At 40.4% G+C, this 20,890-nt stretch overlaps 1 protein-coding gene and 1 long non-coding RNA gene across 5 annotated transcripts in view; one reads left to right on the top strand and one right to left on the bottom strand.

Moving 5' to 3' along the window:
- Positions 1-20,890, top strand: part of LOC125456128 (zinc finger protein 644-like) — a 135,075-nt gene that overhangs the window by 47,365 nt on the left and 66,820 nt on the right. For 2 of the 4 annotated variants that reach the window (XM_059648090.1, XM_048538894.2), the window contains exon 2: positions 7,724-7,876. The exons of 1 other annotated variant lie outside the window; for it this stretch is intronic. The gene's annotated coding sequence lies outside the window, so the exon portion shown is untranslated. The remainder of the gene's footprint in view (positions 1-7,723; positions 7,877-20,890) is intronic. One more of the 4 variants, XM_059648091.1, reaches the window with a different exon arrangement.
- The window catches only part of LOC132209910 (uncharacterized), a 71,936-nt gene that overhangs the window by 25,898 nt on the left and 25,148 nt on the right, over positions 1-20,890 (bottom strand). The gene's annotated exons all lie outside the window — the stretch shown is intronic.

Genomic DNA, 20,890 nt, shown 5'->3' on the forward strand with positions numbered 1-20,890 from the left:
AAGCGCAAAATTTATGGAAGTGAAGTGCTTTGAATGCTATGAATCTGAAATAAAAAATATAAAATGCTGAAGAAGCTCAGTAGGCCTAGTATACTCAATAGAGAGAGCAAGAATCAATGTTTCAAGTCAAATTTGACTCTTGTTTGGAAGAGCCTTTTGAGGAAATGTCATATTGGACTTCAAACATTTGTTTCTGTTTCTCTCTTTTACAGATGCTGCCAGACCTCCTCAGTTTCTCCATGCCTTTCTGTTTTTAATGTAGAAAATATAAATAGCAATTGGTGAAAAGTGAATAGGCAGCCAATTTTGAGAAATTCTTTATTCAATTTTGTTTCAGGTATGGGCGATGTTACCAAGTAGGTTAGTCCACTTAAATCAAAATGGGGATTTAAAAAATATTATTGTGTTCGGATGGGAGAACTTCAGTAACCCTTTCTTCAGGGTGGCACAGTGGCTCAGTGGTTAGGGCTGCTGCCTGGCAGCGCCGGGGTCCCAGGTTCATTTCCACCACATACTGCCTGTGTGAAGTTTGCACATTCTCCGTGTGTGTGTGTGTGCGTGCACTCCAGCTTCCTTCCATAGTCCAAAAATGCACAGGTTAGGTGGATTGGCCATGCTAAGTTTTCCCATGGTGTCTCGTGGTATGTAGGTTAGGTGTGTTAGCCATGAGAAATATAGGTTAGGGGAATGGGTCTGGATGCAGTGCTCTTTTTAGCAGTTTGGTGTGGACTTTGGGGCCGAACGGCCTGTTTCCACACTGTAGGGACTCCATGATTGTGTGATTCCTTGTCTCTGACTACTTGGGCTGAATCTTGGGTTTCTTGGCTACATCAAACTTACGTTTTTTGAAGGGATTCCTGCCATGAAACCACTGAGAAATAGAATCGGAAGTAATATCAACCATCCCAGCAAATCGAGGCATATAAATAAGTGGGACAGAACACAACTCTTCACTGGAGGTGCATTGACGATATTACCTAGCAGGGTGACCAAATATTTGCAACCACACCTACCGGTTCGGCAGTCATGTCTACAACCAGTAAAGCACTGCATCAAGCACTGTCAGTCTGGAGCTGCCCTGCACAGTTCCTGACGTGTGCCCTGGATATGATGGACGAAGAAATGGCACCACAACCCTTTCAGCGAAGGCTGTTCTCCCATGACTTTGCTAAGACCTGCTGACACCCATGTCAAGCTTCCTGCATTTGTGTTTGTGCTAAACATCAAGGTAGATCAGCATTATGAGTTTGGTACTTCTGAGTGAGAGGGTCAAAGCTCAAAAAGACAATGCAAGGCAGGAAGGCTGTATCTAGGTAGGCTCTGAATAAGTAAGTGCTATGATAGTAGGCAGAGTCTGGACATGTAGCCTGGCCCAGTATGAATTTGGTGTGTCTGTGTAGAATATCCTTGTAGTAGCATTGTAATCATAGTTGCCAGTGTACAAGTGTTTTGCATTTAGATTGGAGATGTGCCATGAAGATTCTTGCAGGCTGGCGTGTAATGGATGCCATTGTCTGTGGACATTTCCTTATGTATTTCTAAGTAGAAAGTATTTAAAGTGAATGTTGGTCCCTTTGTAGGACAAAACGAGGGAGTTGAATAATGGGGAATACAGAAATGGTGGGGTGACTGAATCAATATTTTGCCTCAGTTTTTGTAGTGGAGTGGGCACAAGTGCCATTCTAATAGTAACAGATAATTCAGTAGTTAGAGGAAAGGAGGAACTTACAACAATCATCAATAGGAAGAAAATACTGATCAAATTATTGGGATTGAGGGCAGACACGTTCCTAGGGCATAGTGACCTATGTCCTTGGGTCTGAAAGGAAATGGCTGCAGATATGATGAGTCAGTGGGTTATAATATTCCAAACTTTCTGCATGTGGGAAAGGTCCTTTATTTAAAAAGGGAAAGAGATAGAAAGTAGGAAACTGTTAGTTTAACATGTAATTGGAAAATGGTAAGAACCCACTATTAAGGAAATAATAACAGGGCATTCTCAAAGTCAAAACACAATCCATCAGAGTCCATATCCTTTTTTGAAGGGGAAATCATATTTGACTAATTTGCTAGAATTCTCCAGAGATGTAACAAGTAAAATGGATAAAGGTTATCCTGTGCATGTGGTATGTTTGAATGGAGAATTGGCTAACTAACTGAAAGCAGAGAGTCAGGATAAATGTTGTCTTCTGGTTGGTAAGATGTCACTAGTCAGGTGTCTTTAGAGTTTGATCCTCTGACCCAATTATTTACAATATATTATTAATGAAGGCATAGAAACCCAAATTTGCAGATGACACCTAAATTGGATGGTAAAATGAGTTGTGATGAAGAAGTAAGAAATTTACAATTGGATATGGATAGGTTAGGCAAATGGGCCAAAATACGGTAGAAGTTTGATGTAGACGGACACATGAACAAGCAGGGAATAGAGGGATGTGGACCATGCAGAGGCAGATAGGATTAGTTTAGAAAAGCCAACAGTATGGAATAGCAATACTATTACATATCCAATGTTCTATAAGTGTGAATTGTCCATTTTCATCAGAGGAAATTTGGGGGCTCAGTGTTTGCACTGCTGCCCCTCAGCACCAGTGGCCTGGGTTCAGTTCCACTCTTGGGCGACTGTTTGTGTGGAGTTTGCACATTCTCCCCTCGTTTGGGTGGGTTTTCTCTGGAGGCTGTGGTGTCCTCCCACTGTCCAGAAATGTGCAGGGTGGAGGGGGGGGCATGCTAAATTGCCTATTGTGTTCATGGATGTGTAGAATAGGCGTATTCATAAAGAACGGGTACCCAATGAACACAGTCCGCCGATTTCTCAGCAACAAACAGACAAAACGGGCCTAGAAACCATAACCACTCTCCCCTACATCAAAGACATTTCCGAAATGACTGCCAGACTACTCGGACCTCTTGGCATCATGGCAGCACACAAACCCACCAACACACTAAAACAGCAGCTAATGAACTTAAAAGACCCTATACAGACAACAAGCAAAACGAACGTCATCTACAAAATACCTTGCAAGAACTGTGACAAACATTACATTGGACAAACAGGCAGAAAGCTAGCCACCAGGATACATGAACATCAACTAGCCACAAAAAGACATGACCCACTGTCACTAGTATCCTTACATACAGGTGAGGAAGGACACCACTGTGATTGGGACAACACATCCATCCTAGGACAAGCCAAACAGAGACACGCACGAGAATTCCTAGAAGCATGGCATTCCAACCGGAACTCCATCAACAAACACGTTGATTAGGAGCCCATCTACCATCTTCCCTCTGAGAAAAAGAACAGGAAATGACGTGACCAACCCAAGGAAACCTAAACCGATAAATAGAAAGCGGGACATAACGCCAGCGTTTCATCGGATGCCCACTGATGATGTTACCTAGAATGGTGACGAAACGTCTGAAAACTAACCTTCCAGCTCAGCAAGCAAACTCACATCCAGAAACTCAACCTGAGCTACAAATCTTCTCAAAACTCGCTAACTATTCATTAATCGCGTTATAGCCAATTCATGTTAACAAAGCATGCATTATGGCAGAAATATCTGTCGTTAATATTAAGGAATTTTAGCTTCTCCAATGTTAACAGAGATAATGTAAGTGTGTTAAAGGGGACAGATTTCTTGGAATATAATAATGAGAGCATTTTATGTCCATTTTCAGATGGTCCTACAAGTGAGAGTGCTGTGCTGTGCATAATACTGTGTGATGAAACAAGGCAGTTGTTCAAAGTGACACTGGGGGAGCATTTTAGTTATAACTACGGTACTGTACGTTTTAAATTGCTTATGGAAAAGGAGAAAGATTGTCTGAGAAAGGCTGAGAAGATGTGGATTGGGATATGGTAGATTTATTAAATAAGGCATGATCTCACCAAAATAGAATGGGATAGCTGCTTGAGGGTAAATCTACAGCAGAATAGTGGGAGGTGTTCAGAAAGGTACTGGAGGATATTTAGGTCCATCATGTTCTCTTCGTGGTAAAATGGAGCAACAAGCTTAAAGAACTGTTGATGTTTAGGAATATTTAAGACTGGATAAAAAGGAACAGCGAGATGCTTAACAGGTACAAAGGGAGCAAAATGACAGCTGTGCAGAATAGGAAATGCAGGAGTAAGTCAAGAAAGCAATTAAGAGAGCATAGAGGTGGTGTGAGAAAATGTTGTTGGGCAAGATCAGGGAGATTCCCAAGGTATTCTACGAGAGAATAACCAAGAAAAGAATAGGGCCAATTTAAGATCAAGAGGGCAATTTCTGCATGAAGTTGGAGGACATCAGTAGAGTGTTAAATGAGTGCTTCACATCTGTCTTTACTTTGGTGAATGAGGATGCAAGTACACAATTAGAAGCTGGGTTGTCAAGTTCTTCAGCCAATTGGTATACAAAGTGAGGAAGTAATGGAGGTTTTGGTAGATTTAAAAGTGGACAAACTCCCAGGCCCAGATGAGTTTTATCCCAGGCTCCTGGGAGACGAGGGAGGAAATCACATGGGCCCTGAACCAAATTTTTAAATCCTCTCTGGTCACAGGGGAGGTGTCAGAGAACTGCTAATGTGGTTCCACTTTACAAGGAGTATGGAGAGATGGACCAGGGAATTATAGGCCAATGAGTGTAATCTCAGTGGGAGGACAACTATTGAAGAAAATTGTGATGGAGAAAATTGATCTCCATCTAAAGAGGCAAGGTTTGATCAGAGAGAATCAGCATGGCTTTATCAGAAGAAAGTTGTGTCTAACAAATCTGGTGAAACTTTTTGAGAAGGTGGCCATGTGTTTGGATGAGTGTGGGGTATTTGATGTAGTTCATATGGACCTCAGTGCATTTGCCAAGGTCCCACATGTGAAGCTGATAAAGAAGGTAAAAGCTCTTGGGTTTCAGGGTAACTTGGCAAGATGGAGTCAAAATTGACTTAGTAGTAGAGACAGAGGGTGGTCGTAGAAGGCTGTTTCTGTGATTGGAACCTGTTGAGCAGTGTCATACTACAGGGGTCAATGTTGGGTCCCTCATTATTTGAGATATTCATAAATCATGTAGATTGAATGTGGCAGGGATGATAAATCAGTTTGCAGATTACATGAAGATTGGCTGGCTGGGTGACGATGAGTAAGAAGGCGTTAGTTCCAAAGATCCTGTTCTGTAGTGCATAATTCTGATTGCTGAAGGGATAAGATATAAATGTAAGGAAGTATTGCTGGCATTGATCAAACTGCACTTGGAGTGCCATGTACAATTCTAGCCCCCTTACCTGAAAGGAGGTGTAGTAACATTGGCGGAAGTTTAGAGGACATTCACTAGATTGATCCCAGAGATTGAGGGCTTTGTCTTGAATAGAGATTGAGCACTTTAGACCTATACCCTGTGGAGTTTTGAAAAATGAGAGATGTAATTGAGGTATATACAATGCTAAAGAGGGTGACAGAGTTGATGGAGAGAAGATGTTTCTTTCCATGGGGCCTTTAGAATGAGAAGTTTTAGTTTTATGATAAGGGATAACAGGTTTAAACCTATGAGAAATTACTTCTGTTAAGGGGTCATGAATCTGTAGTTCACTACCCCAGAGTACGATTGATACTGAAGCAATGGGTAAATTTGAGGAGTTTAACTGTTTTTTCAAAAAAAAATCAATAATAAGTTGATGATTATGAAACGCGAGCAGGAAAGTGGAGTTGAGGCTGAGATGAGACCAACCACGATAATATTCAACAGTGGAGCAGACCTGAGGGGCTGAATTGCCAACCGTTGCTCCTAATTCTTATAAGGTGCATGTGGCTGGTGCCCCTGGAATGCTCCTTGATGTTGGTGCCTGGTGTCCAACATGGAATCATTTTGCACAAGTGGTGAGCTGAAATTGCTGGGTAACTTCTCCCGTATCAACATTGAATTGTCTTCAGTCCAGCTTGTTTGGCAAGTTCAGTAAGAGCTGAATATTAATGATGTGAGATGGGCCTACAACAAAACACTTAACAAGCTGTAATCCTGCTTATTTGGTAATTCACCTCTGCCTAATGAGGATTTTGCCATGCCGCAGTACTACAAAACTGCTTGAGCAAACATGGAGTGAATTTAAATCCATTTTTAACATTCCCAATTTATTGAAATTAATCCATCGTCAGCAAGGTTTGTTGTCGCAGACTTATCAATACAGTTCTGAAAAAGGGCCACTGAACCTGAAATGTTAACTTTGTTTTCTTTCCACAGGTGCTGCCAGACCTGCTGAGTTTCTCCAGTAATTTCTGGTTTTGTTTGATTTTCAGCATCTGCAGTTATTTGATTTATCTTTACAGTTGGTTGGTGTTAGCAAATATCCATCAAAAGAGTACAACATTACTGTGGATGGAAAAAAAACACAACAGAACAATTCTAAGTAAACCAGTTGTATGTTTCAACCTAACAAAGTGTGGAGCTGGATGAACACAGCAGGCCAAGCAGCACCTCAGGAGCACAAAAGCTGACGTTTCGGCCTAGACCCTTCACCAGAGAGGGGGATGGGGTGAGGGAAATGGAATAAATAGGGAGAGAAGGGGAGGCAGACCGAAGATGGAGAAAAAAGAAGGTAGGTAGAGAGGAGATAGGTCAGTCCAGGGAAGATGGACAGGTCAAGGAGGTGGGATGAGGTTAGTAGGTAGGAAATGGAGGTGCGGCTTGAGGTGGGAGGAAGGGCTGGGTGAGAGGAAGAACAGGTTAGGGAACCGGAGACAGGCTGGGGCTGGTTTTGGGATGCAGTGGGGGGAGGGGACGAGCTGGGCTGGTTTTGTGATGCAGTGGGGGAAGGGGAGATTTTGAAGCTTGTAAAGTCCACATTGATACCATTGAGCCGCTGTGTTCCCAAGCGGAATAAGAGTTGCTGTTCTTGCACCGTTCGGCTGGCATCATTGTGGCACTGCAGGTGCCTCACCTATGCTCTCCTCGACCTATCTTTTCTCCCCATCTTCGGTCTGCCTCTCCCTCGTTCCCTCTCCCCATCCCCCTCTCAGCTTTTGTGCTCCTGAGATGCTGTTTGGCCTGCTGTGTTCATCCAGCTCCACACTTCGTTATCTTGGATTCTCCAGCATCTGCAGTTCCCATTAGCACGTATGTTTCAACCTGGCCATTTAGAATACCAGTTTCAGTTTGCAATGCATTGATTGCCATCAAAAACTTAGGGTACACAGAAATAAAGAAAAACTTAAATTTGATATGTTGTAGATCAGCCAAATGATTCCTATCTGTTAGCTTTTTCACTGCTATGGCAAGTTTGCTATCTTTCTGGTTATAAGCTGACTTTGTTAACAGTTGAAATCCCAGAGAGGACATGATGCATTGCATACTTGAGAACAACTGTGTTTTTGCCATTGGGTACCCTAGATAATTTATCCCAGATGGGACCATTATTATTATTCCTGTGCAGTCAAAATGCAAATAGAAATGTCTGTGGTATTATGATTGCATGTCTTCACAAAGCAGCTGCAAATAGTTCAAAAATTCTACAGGCTATTGTTATTTAGTGATTTACTGTACTAATTTTAAATTTTTGAAGCTGATTTATCAATTGCTCTCAGGGCATGACAAAATTGTATGTATTTTTTAAAGCAAGTTCTTTTCGTAATATGAGCAGAGTGGCAAAAGAAATGTTTGAGTGGTTACTGTGAAAGTTTTAGTATGGAGAAAATCGTCACTTGAAGTGAATGTAGTTGAAATGTTGTAAGATTTATCACTTTTAGTTGCAGATGAATTCATTCGAATTGGAAAAAGACAGCTCAGTGCATCTGAGGAGAAATACTGAGAAATAGTTTTGGTGACGAAAACAAGATTGTTAACGGTCAAAAGAGACTAGGAGACGGAAATAGCAAGTGAAAAGAGAACTCTAAAGAAACGTAAGAAATGTAACAATTTTTCATACATATCTTTATCATTTTACTTATTCCATGCTTGTATTTCTGACAGCATTTGAGAGATGCTAGATTATTGTTGTTCATCAATGTGTTTCACATTTCTATTTAACTTTTTTTTTGAAAATTGTTTTCGGAATTTGTTATTAATCACCTTTTGGTATTATACTATTCAAGCCAAATATTTGCATGATACTCCCTTTAAAAGGGCATCACTTTAATGCTAGGCCGAATGTTCCAGCTTGAAATATTTCTAGCTGCTGAGACAACTTGCTGCCTCAAATCTGGTTCTCTGAGAAGCCTGTCTTTTATTTCAAACTTCTGTAAGGTGACCAATTAGCAGGCTGCCTTGGTGTAGCCATCCCATTAAGGGTGATAAACATATTGAAAAGGAAGGAGGAACTATTAGCTCTTAGGCAACCTTCATAGTGAAACAAACAAAAACAGAAATTGCTGGGGGAGAAACTTAGCAGTTCTGGCAGCAGCTGTGGAGAGAAAGTGGAGTTACCATTTCGGGCCTAGTGACCCTTCTGAACGAGGGTTACTAGACTCATAATATTTACGTTTTTTTCCCGTAGATGCTGCCAAATCTGCTGAGCTGCTTCAGTTTATAATTTTCTTTGTTTCAGATCTCCAACATTCGCAGCTGTTTGTTTTATTTCAGCCTTAATACAGTCTGGAGTGTAATTTTACTACCCAGACTAAATCTTCAGAGTACAGCAAAATGGTAGACAATAAATTGGTCAAGGGACTCCTGCAATGGCAAACCTCTTCCTGCAGATGTCCTTAGACTTTGTTCCATTTAAATAGTCAGAATGCATTTCTACTCAAATAGCTGAGATTCTGATAGAGTATAGTATTGATGGAATTCCTTTTGATATTTGCTGCTAATTACCCAATTCATTGGCTTTCTGCCACTAGTGGGTGGGTTGCTGCCTCTGAAGCGAATTGATCTCTGGGAAAAATAGGAGGGGGCAGGAGCACATTTGGGAATTACTGTGATGCACTCTCTTTTTCAAATTTTGTTTGCTCAGCACTTTCAAATCCACTTCCAAGTGTCTGGTAAAATTTTCCCCATTAAGTCTCCTTGAAAGAAGTAAACGTGCAAGGCCAAGGAACAGTGAGGCTGATTGCATTCCTCAACGGGGAACTGATGTAGTCTCTTTGACGTGAATGACATTCTTCTGCACTGTCAATGGAACTCCGACACCACTACTACGACATTAGAACAGGCCATTTAACCCAACTGTTCACTTCACACAAGTTTTTCTGTACTGACCTTCATCTAATTTGGTCTGAATATCCTTTTCCTTATGCTTATTTAGCTTCCTTTTTGAAGGCATCCGTGGTAGTTACTTCAAAAAAAGGTCGTCAGCTGTTTCCACATGCACGACATTCAAAAATTAGAGTTATTAATTTCAGATAATCATCATCCTAAAGACCAGCATGTCATTATGAAGTTGTATACCTGCACTACAAGGTTAATGGCAAGATTCTGGCAGTGTGGAGGAACAGAGGGATTTGGGGTCTATGTCCATAGATCCCTCAAAGTTGCGACCCAAATTGATAGGGCTGTAAAAAAAAAAATGGTGTATGGCGTGTTGGCTTTCATTGGCAGGGAAATTGAGCTTAAGAGCCGTGAGGTTGTGCTGCAGCTCTATAAAACTCTGGTTATACCACACTTAGAACATTGTGTTCAGTCTGGTCACCTCATCGTAGGAAAGATGTGGAAGCTTTAGAGAAGGTGCAGAGGAGATTTACCAGGATGCTGCCTGGACTGGAGGGCAGGCCTTGAGGAAAGGTTGAGGGAGCTAGGGCTTTTCTCATTGGAGTGAGGAAGGATGAGAGGTGACTTGATCGAGGTGTACAAGATGATGAGGCATAGACAGAGTGGATAGCCAGAGACTTTTTCCCAGGGCTGAAATGACTACTACAAGGGGGCATAATTTTAAGGTGATTGGAGGAAGGTATGGTGTTGTTGGGGGGGGGGGGGGGCGGCAATGTCAGAGGGTCAGATGTAGGTTCTTTACACAGAGTGGTGGCCATGTGGAATGCTCTGCTGGCAGTGGTACTGGAGCCAATACATTAGGGACATTTAAGCAACTCCTGGATTGGTACACGGAGGATAGTAAAATGTAGGGTGCACAGGGTAGATCGATCTTGGTAGGAGACTAGGTCGGCACAACAGCATGGGCTGAAGGGCCTGTATTGTGCTGTACTATTCTATGTTCTTATAGAATAACTTTTTTTTTAAGTTTCTTAGAGATTCTCTTTATTATTGGTATCTGCAAAATGATATGAAATTCTGGAGTTGAGTTTCAACTTTCTGTCACCTTTTCGTATTTTCCTATTCAATTCAATTCAATTCAATTCAATTCAACTGCCCTTGCGCTTTTAAAAGCGAGCATTAAAATTTGGTGCTTTTCCTACCTGCAGCAAGTTTCGTCTATTGTCTACAAACACTAGACTGTCAGGAGGGATGCTGGAGACAACAGGGTGATCTAGATAATTGAGCAGGCAAATGAATTTCAATGTAGTTAAGTGTAAAATATTTCATTTTGATGTCAAAAGACCCTGAAAGATTTCAACAAATTGACGCGATAACTTTCCATATGATATTGACGACAAGGCTGCAGTTTGAAAGTAGTGGGTCATTATAACTGATCGGCTACTGCATATCTTGTATTAGAACAGTGACTTTGATTATATACTTAATTGGCTGTACAGCACTTTGGGGGTATCCTGGGTCATGCAATATACTGTGTAAGTTAGCCATATTGAAGATAGCCATGTGGTAGCAGTTTGCTATATTTTGTAAGATGATTTGGTGTAAACATATTCTGCTGAACTGTGTGCTGTGCTGATACATGTGTCTCTGTGAAATAAGATGAAGGCTGCCTTTATTTGTGTTGTAGCACAATGTTAGGGAGGGCATTTCCTACAAATGTGCAAATGCAGTATCAGTGTCAATTTGTGACTGTATGATGGTGAATTGTATTTTTTCTTGGCACCTTGATGTCTAGTAGCTATCTCCGTAAATTATGATCGCCTTTATTTATTAGAGCTTGATTTAAGGAAGAGACTTGAAAATTAAAACTCAAAACTTGCTAACTTGAAAATTAAGTGACGCACTAGTGTATTCCATGTAGTTATTTCAGCAGGGTAGAGGTGGTGCCCGAGAGGTAAATTTTCCTATAAGCCCATGAAAAGTTTGAGAATTCTTAAAACAAAATTCTTAGTATATTTTAGGAATATAAACTCATCACTAGATGTATGACTAAAAACAGTGCCCTTAGGAATTAGACCCTGAAATTTTCTCCTGGGTCAGGAGTGTACATATTGGGTATTTTCTGGCTCAGTAAACCCATTCTGTGAGAAAGTGGCCCTGGAAGTATGATTTTTATTAGTGACAGTAAGAATGGCAGATGCTGGTATCAGTGATAAAAGTGTGGAGCTAGAGGAACACAACAGGCCAGGCAGCATCAAAGGAGCAGGAAAGTTGACGTTTCGGGTTTGGAATCTTCTTTAGAAAAACCTAAAACATCAACTTTCCTGCTCCTATGTTGCTGTCTGGCCTGTTGTGTTCCTCCAGCTCTACACTTTATTACGGCTGTTGCTGCTGTCTAATGTTGTGTAGTTGGTATCGTACTTTTGGATTGGAAGGCAGGATGTTAGAATTTGTAAAATGCTAGGTGGGAAAGATTGTGCAGTCCCTTTTATAGAAGTGTTTTTTTTAGGCTTGGACATTAAAGCCTGCAAGCAGTAGCAGATGCACAGAGAGTTCTTAAAATTGAAACATTGTGTCAAGAGGCTATACTGTTAGGAGGCAATTCAGCATCTTACCAAGACAACAGGTTTCTGAATTTAGCCAATTAATTTAAACCAGGACCTAGATACCAAAACCCAATTAAACTTAAATCGAAAGGTTTTGACAATCATGGAGCAATCTAGTCGTAAGAAATTAATAGGTCATCAAGGGTATAAAAGAAGACGGCATTTGAAAATTCAGTTGAGAGCAAACTGCCATCTGTTAAGAGAACAACTCTCATTAGCCATCAGCTCTGAAGAAAGAGAAAATCACTGGCTCTCGCAGAAATCTCCAAGATCTCAGATGAAGCACTGTCTACATAAAGGTACTATGACACTCCTAGCTAATATTACTGACAGAGGAATTCGCCAGAGGAAGGTGTTCCTGACTGGAGGACGGTGAAGAAGGCAAAGAACATTCTGGAAGACTTATCCTGGCTTTAATTTTGATAGATTAATCTTTAATTTTTTTATTAATTTGCTTAAGGTAAGTGGGACATGTACCTATTTGAAATGCATACTATTAGAATTTTGTTTTATTCAGGAATAGTTAGTAGTTAAAGGGGAATTGTTTGGTTTGTTAGTAGTTCTGTTAATTTCTTAACTGTTAGAGTTAGGTAAATAAATTATTACTTGTTGCTTATGGATTGAGTGAAACAATTTTATTTTCACTTAACCTCCACTTCATAACGGATTGGGAGATGAGAGGTAGGTATACCACTTCTCACATTTCCTTTAATAGATTAAAGTCAGGCAAGCTTCTCTGAGTGTTTCGGTTTTAATTATCAGAGAAGTGTCGACCACTCCTTCGTAACATAAGCATGTGTAATGGGGACAATTTCCCCTGAAAAATGTGTTGTTTAGTCACCCAGCTGTGCCATTGTTTCCTTTCAGTTTTTATTAGCTTTGCTATGTTTGGAGAAATTTTGAGAATCTTTTTTAAATGAACAGTACATAGAACATAGAACATTACAGCACAGTACAGGCCCTTCGGCCCTCTGTTGTGCCGACCTGTCATACCAATCTGAAGCCCATCTAACCTACACTATTCCATGTACGTACATATGCTTATCCAATGATGACTTAAATGTACTTAAAGTTGGCGAATCTACTACCGTTGCAGGCAAAGCGTTCCATTCCCTTACTACTCTGAGTAAAGAAACTACCTCTGACATCTGTCCTATATCTTTCACCCCTCAATTTAAAGCTATGCCCACTCGTGCTCACCGTCACCATCCTAGGAAAAAGGCTCTCCCTATCCACCCTATCTAACCCTCTGATTATTTTATATGTTTCAATTAAGTCACTTCTCAACCTTCTTCTCTCTAACGAAAACAGCCTCAAGTCCCTCAGCTTTTCCTCGTAAGACCTTCCCTCCATACCAGGCAACATCCTAGTAAATCTCCTCTGCACCCTTTCCATAGCTTCCACATCCTCCTTATAATGCGGTGACGAGAACTGTACGCAATACTCCAAGTGCGGCCGCACCAGAGTTTTGTACAGCTGCAGCACAACCTCTTGGTTCCGGAACTCGATCCCTCTATTAATAAAAGCGAAAACACTGTATGTCTTCTTAACAGCTCTGTCAACCTGGGTGGCAACTTTCAAGGATCTGTGTACATGGACACCGAGATCTCTCTGCTCATCTACACTACCAAGAATCTTACCATTAGCCCAGTACTTTGCCTTCCTGTTACTCCTGCCAAAGTGCATCATCTCACACTTGTCTGCATTAAACTCCGCTTGCCACCTCTCAGCCCAGCTCTGCAGCTTATCTATGTCACTCTGTAACCTACAGCATCCTTCGTCACTATCCACAACTCCACCGACCTTAGTGTCGTCTGCAAATTTACTAAGCCATCCTTCTACGCCCTCATCTAGGTCATTTATAAAAATAACAAACAGCAGTGGACCCAAAACCGACCCTTGCGGTATACCACTAGTAACTGGTCTTCAGGATGAACATTTCCCATCAACTACTACCCTCTGTCTTCTTTCAGCAAGCCAATTTCTGATCCAAACTGCTATATCTCCCACTATCCCATTCCTCCGCATTTTGTACAAAAGCCTACTGTGGGGGACCTTGTCGAACGCCTTGCTGAAATCCATATACACCACATCAACCGGTTTACACTCCTCTCCCTGTTTGGTCACCTTCTCAAAGAACTCAATAAGGTTTGTGAGGCACAACCTACCCTTCACAAAACCGTGCTGACTATGCCTAATCAAATTATTCTTTTCTAGATGATTATAAATCCTATCTCTTATAACCTTTTCCAACACTTTACCAACAACTGAGGTAAGGCTGACTGGTCTATAATTACCAGGGTTGTCTCTACTCCCCTTCTTGAACAGGGGAACCACATTTGCTATCCTCCAGTCGTCTGGCACTATTCCTGTAGACAATGACAAGTTAAAGATCAATGCCAAAGACTCGTCAATCTCTTCCCTGGCTTCCCAGAGGATAAATCCCATCCGGCCCAGGGGACTTATCTATCTTCACACTCTGTAGGATTTCTAATACCTCTTCCTTATGAACCTCAATCCCACCTAGTCTAGTAGCCTGTATCTCAGTATTCTCCTCGACAACAATTTCGTTTTCTAGAGTGAATACTGTTGAAAAACATTCATTTAGTGCTTCCCCTATCCCCTCTGACTCCTACAACTTCCCACTACTATCCTTGATTGACCCTAATCTTACTCTCATCATTCTTTTATTCCTTAAATACCTATAGAAAGCCTTAGGGTTTACCCTGATCCTATCTGCCAACAACTTCTCATGTCTCCTCCTGGCTCTTCTGAGCTCCAAATGAAAAACTACATGTTTGTCTCGAAGAGAAATGGTGCCAGGACTTTCATCACTGATATGGAGGTAAGAATAGAAGCTGTTGAGCACAATTCCCGACTACCAGCCAGCATGTAGACTTTCAGGCACCATTCTGCCAACTTTCCTCAAGGCTGTTTGTGGGGTGCTTTTGGTTACTCTTCCCACTCCCTTTGGATGTGGCTTACTCAATATTCATCCTGTACAAAGCAACAGACTTATTCAACACCCCACCCACTTCCTTACATGGGCACTTTCTTCACCAGTGTGCTCAGAGACTGCATTGTGTATTGTTGGCCATATTTTGGACATTTTGAGCACTTTTGGACTGTCATACATTAAAAACACTTTTTTCTCCCAAGGGCTTATGTCAGTGAGGCAGACAAACGGATACAGAACTTGGCTCGTGGTTCATGTCTATTCTATATTAACAAAATATTCCTCCTTTAAAATATCATGTGAGCAGTTCCCAAATACCCAGAGTATTTGCTCTTTATCCAACCCTGTCCATCTGAGGATATTACACACAGCGATCCATGTGTTTGAGTTGCCCAGTTGGAATTTCCTTTCTTTGTGATATTGGGCTGGCTCTTATCCAAGAAGGTGGGTCTCAGAGGTCAGGGTAAATATTCTCCTGAGTCTTTCTTTGTTGCTGCACAGTCTTCTGTAATGGATTTTGCTGTGAGTCTTCGCTGAGAGGGTGGCTTCCAGGTGTGTGTTGTTATCCCCCTTGCCCCAGACCTTCCTCAATGTTGGACAATGGAGTTGTGACCGGCTGTCATGATATCCATTGGGTTTGCAACCAATGCCATTCACAGCTGCCGTGCTGGGTAAGTGTGAAGTGACTGTACTCCAACAGTGGCTGGAAGTGAAAGTGCCAGGATGCCTGATTGAAACCTCTAAAATACACACCCCTCAGGCTGGTTGTAACTGGTTCTCCCTGACCTTTTTTGACCTCCTTAGACTTTGGTTTCCACTGTTCTCTGCAGCTGTTAGCTGTTGGCTGCAGTTTAGTTTGGCTAGTTTTTTTTTGTTGGGCCCAGTTTCTCTGGCTGTGGGTCAATTTATTATGTCCAGGTTTGTGTCTGTAATTGCTTGAACACAGCACCATGAACAAGTTTCATTGCCGCAACTTGCCAAGGCTTCTTGATCCTTTCAAGTTTGACCTTGTGCTGTACTACCTAGAAGAAGGACAGCCGAAGACTGATAACACCATTACCTGCATGTTCTTCACTTATTCCAACTCAGGACAGCAAGCAATAATATTGGTAGTCTTCACTGGTCTTTTGAAACTCCTTCCCTCACAACAGTGTGGATACATTTATACTGCATGGCCTGAAACAGTTCAAGAAGTAGTTTGCTTTCGATCTAGTGATCCCTATGGTTAAAAAAGCTTGCTTTTCCTTTTTGTGCTGTATCAGAAGCTATACTAGAAACTGATTTGCCATCTTCTCTCTCTCTCTCTCTCTCTCTCTCTCTCTCTCTCTCTCTCTCTCCCTCCCCCCTCAAAAGAACTACTGCCTAGAATGATTAAAATCAGTACCTTTCAGGTGGTGACCTATCGCTAGGAAGTGAGCATTCTTCAAGTACAAGTTACTTTGGATTTGTGGAGGACTGAATTTATGGAGAATGATTTGTGATTTTAAGAAACCGTTAAGTACTCAATTAAAAAAAACTAAGAGTATTATCACGGTGCTTATTGAAGGAAATGTGCTTTTTGTATTTGCATGGTTCTTTCTTTTTAAAAGAACTGAAACCAATATGACTAACATGGCAAATATCAGATAATTAGCTTACATCAAAAGAATTGTGTGTTCTCATAACCATGAATTTAAAAGCACATATTCCAGGAGAGTCACTTGCAGCACTATAATTATTTAGACATGCGTTAATCTGAATCATTATTGCAGCACAATTGTAATGCGTAATCTGTTAGGCATCGTTATTTCTATTTGTGAAGGCAGAAACACGTAATATGTAGTTTGAGTTCTATGAATGTTGAGATGGGAGGATGAATGTGGTCTTTTTTCCTAATTTTTCCACTTTTTTATTTGTAAAAATCACTTCAGCCTTATTTTCTACCCATTCTCTTGATGCACTTTTACTATTTTACATTTGTTAATTGATGTTTTTGATAGTGTTTAATTGTATGTTATGGTCTCCGATCAACCAGAGTTTGTCAAATGACATACTTGTGCTGTAATATTCTGTGCTTCTGTTTCCTGGAACAAAGCTGGGCTATTGGTAGAAAGTGTTGTAGGCATTACTCTTTTCATTAGTCAAAACCATCATGATTGATGAGAAAATCCGCAGGAAAATGAGGATGATAAGCAGAAAAGATTCAGCTTTTGACTTAATTAGATTTCTTCTAATTTAATGGGTCATATTTTAATAGTGAGCTCTAGAGTCAAATGAAACAGTGTGAATCGTTTTACGTTAGACTACATCTGAGTATGAGGTTTTTGTTTAGTTTCTGATAAAGTGACTTTTCTACTCTGCTGTTTTTTTTGTTGGAAACTAATTTCAGCGCTGTTCAAAGTTTCCATGTGTACAGTAATGGGATTTGTAACTTTACGGGACATTAGCAAAGCCAATCCGCCTATTTCTTCTGGATGCAAAACAATTACGCCTGAAAAAGATCTGCTAGAGAAGAAGATAATTTCATTTGCCCGTTGGTCTAACCAAATGAAGATAGTAAGGACGAAGAAACATGAAAAGAAATTGTAATGCCAAAACTGCTGCTGTAAAAATGTTACTTGTTTACTTTAAATTTTCTGGATCAATCTGCATATCAAGTTTTTTTAAGATAGCTTCCCATTCTGCCTGTTGAAATATTGAGCATTGAACATGCCTTTTTTTAATAGAATCAGACTTAATATTGACGCATTGGATACAGAAGAACATAGATCACTGAACTGATCAAAGTTGCGAATTGACAACTCATTTAATCATGTACTCTATCCCGACTATCTAATCTTTTGAGGGCAGATTCTCCAAGCATAACTCATAATCACCAAACATCGATAAGTAAAATTCCAAAATTTTACCAGATATTCATGTTTGAACAGTACAACAACTTGACCTGCTTCCATGCTGTACATATGCTCTAAACTAGTATAAACAAAATCCGAGCTGTAGCTCCTTTGCAGTGTTTGATCATCTCTATCTATAGCTCTAGAAAAATGTGATATTTATGGATATATTTTGAAGAAATTACTCCTTCCACTGCAACTACCTTTTACTGCACACTAGTTTATTGCAACTAATTTGAAAAGAAAAATAGTTTCATCTAGTCTCACTTGGATTGATTCTTTTTAAAGCTGTATTAATGTGTGCACAGACTAGTAGTCATTTTTATCATGATTTAATTTATATTAACAATGCCTTTCAACGGTTAAGAAATCTTAATTGTATCTTCAATTTGTCTTTTCTTCAAATAAACAAGAGTACTGTGCCTCCTGGAGATCTAAAATAAGAAACCGGAATGCTGGAGAAACTCCGCATCTGTGGAGAGTGAAATAGCGTTAACATTTCAAGTTTCACAAAGCACCAACATCTTCAGAAGAAGAATCATATTGGTTATGAAAATTTGGCTGTTTTTCTTTCTCTGCAGATGCTATCAGACCTGCTGGGTTTTCTTCAGTACTTTGTTTGTGGTTCAACTTTGTAGATCTTATTGTGTATTGTGGACATCACACAATTCTGTTAGTTATGGATCACTGAATGTCCCACATAAGAGATCACTGCACAAGATTGAAGTGCATGGGATCAGGGGACGTGTATTTGAGATGGACAGGAAACTGGTTGGCAGAGAGGAAACAGAGTAGGAGTTAATTGGTCCTTTTCAAATTGGCAAGTAGTAACTAGTGGTGTGCCACAGGGTTCAGTGCTCGGACCTCAGCCATCCACAATGTGTATTAATGACTTGAATGAGGGAACAAAATGTAACATCTCCAAGTTTGCAGATGATACCAAGTTGGGTGGAGGTGAACTGTGATGAGGATGCAGAGATCCTTTAGCATGATGTGAACGGGTTGGGTGAGTGGGCAACTCAATGGCAGATGCAGTATAATTTGGATAATTGATGTTACTGACAAGGAAGCAAAAACAAGAAGGCAGATTACTACCTAAATGGCTGGCTATAAATTGGGAGAGGGGGAGTGTGCAGTGGGACCTGGGGATCCTTGTGCAGGTGAGCATTCTGACGCAGCAGGCGGTAAAGAAGGCAAACAGTATGTTGACCTTCACTACGAGAGATCTTGAGTACAGGAGCAGGAATGTGTTGTTGCAGTTGTACAGGACCATAATGAGACTACACCTGCAATATTGTGTGCAGTTTTGGTCTCCTTTTTCTGAGGAAGGATGCTGTTACTCTTGGGAGTACAGCAAAGTTTTACCAGGCTGATTCTGGAGGTGGCAGGTCTGATGTATGAGGAGATATTGACTAAATTAGGATTGTTTTTGCTGGGGTTTAGATGAATGAGGCGATTTTCTTACAGACTTATAAAATTCTACCAGGACTGGACAGGATAGATGCAGGGAGTAAGTTCCCGATGGTGGGTGTGTTTAGAATCAGAGGTCATAGTCTGAGGACTCGAGGTAGACTGTTTAGGACGGAGATGAGGAGACACTGTAGAATTCATTACCACAGGTAGTAGTTGGTGCGAAAACACAATGTATTTAACAGGCGACCAGACATAGCACTGGGGGCGAACGGATTAAAGACTGAGGAGAAAGCAGGATTAGGCTATTGAGTTGATGATCAACCACGATCGTGATGTATGGCGAAGCAGGCTTGAAAGAGCAAGAAGAAGCCTTTCGGCCCTATCTCCTATGTTTCTAGGTCCCAATTAAGATGGGAACCCAGATTTAAAAACAGTGTTATGTGTGCCTGATGACAGATGTTGTTGTAATGTTAAAATCATCTTGTCCAATTGTAATCTATCTAGCATTTGATAAATGTTGTGAACGTTGTCTTGTTTAAGTTTATCATCAGTCGTTATAGCCAACTTTTTCTGATGCCCATGTCTTTGTATGTGCATGCAGGAGTACCTTTTGTATGAACATACAGTAAAATTCAGGTGTTATTCCATAATCCAATTGCTTCAATTGTTCTTACTGCTTCTAAAGCTGTGTATCATCATTCCACAAAATTTTGCCTTAATTTCTAAAGAAATTTTTGATTAAATTCACAGGAAGAAAAAGCACAATTATTTTCTTTCATTGTACATGAAGTTATTATTTAAAATGAGTCAAGATGTACCTTATGCCTAATATACCTCACTTCATTTGTTATACTGAAATTTTGACCATGTTCCTCTGAATCACAGCCACTTTCAGAATATATGGTATAAAGAAATAAAATAAATCCAGTAGAATTAATATCTGGTCACCTGACATTGTCAAGAAAATGGAAAAATATTAAGGTACCCTTTGTAAAATAATTGCTAAATAACAATACATTAAGTTGTTCTATTCCCTTCAGTGCAACAGAACATCCCAATGGTCCTCATAGGACCATTCACAAACAAAATTTAAAGCAAAATCTTTGGCAGTCATTGGAACTTCTGTGTTTAATTAGTTTAGATACTTTCCATAACGTTTTATGTTTACTTAATTTCAAGCCTCCTGTCCTGTCTCCACTTCTGCTTAAACCCTCACTCATCTCTTGGTTTCCTTCGAGACTCAATTATTCTAATACAAAGAACAAAGAGTAGTACAACACAGGAACAGGCCCTTTGACCTACTAAGACTGTGCTAATGATACCTTTCTGAACAAAATAACCTTCTGAACTTATGTCGTCTGTATCCTTGTATTCGCTTTTCTGTGAAGATGCCTCTTAAACGTTGCTGTTGCATCTGCTTCTACCATCACCTCTGCCAATGCATTTCAGGTACTTATCACCCACTGTTCAAGAAAAAAAACTTGCCTATCATATTTACTTTAAAAATTTTTTCCTCTTTACCTTTGTGATTGATGTTCCTATACTGGAAAAAACACTCTGACTATCCATATTCTATGCAGAATAGTTTGTTACTAACGATACGTGGTGTTGGGCTTGAAGCCTGACTAAGCTGACAAGCCTGCCAAGCAAAGCAGCTGCGCAATCAGTATACCTGACTGGGGTAGGAAAGTGGTTCAAGTCAGATTTAGTCTTGACTGAAGATACATATTTTGTGCTTGTCCCATGCAAACCTTTAGTGAAAAGCTATTCGATGTTTATGTTTTCTTAACTGTGATGTAAGGTCAGTGACCTGATGGATGTGAGCTGCTGAGCATTCTACTTGCTTTTTTTTTAAAAGCGTGAGCATTCACATCTGCGAAGCAGTGCCCTGTAGTACAAATAATTCTATATTGGTAGCTGCAA

This window comes from Stegostoma tigrinum, chromosome 8, assembly GCF_030684315.1.
Source record: "Stegostoma tigrinum isolate sSteTig4 chromosome 8, sSteTig4.hap1, whole genome shotgun sequence".
Taxonomy (NCBI): Eukaryota; Metazoa; Chordata; class Chondrichthyes; order Orectolobiformes; family Stegostomatidae; genus Stegostoma; species Stegostoma tigrinum.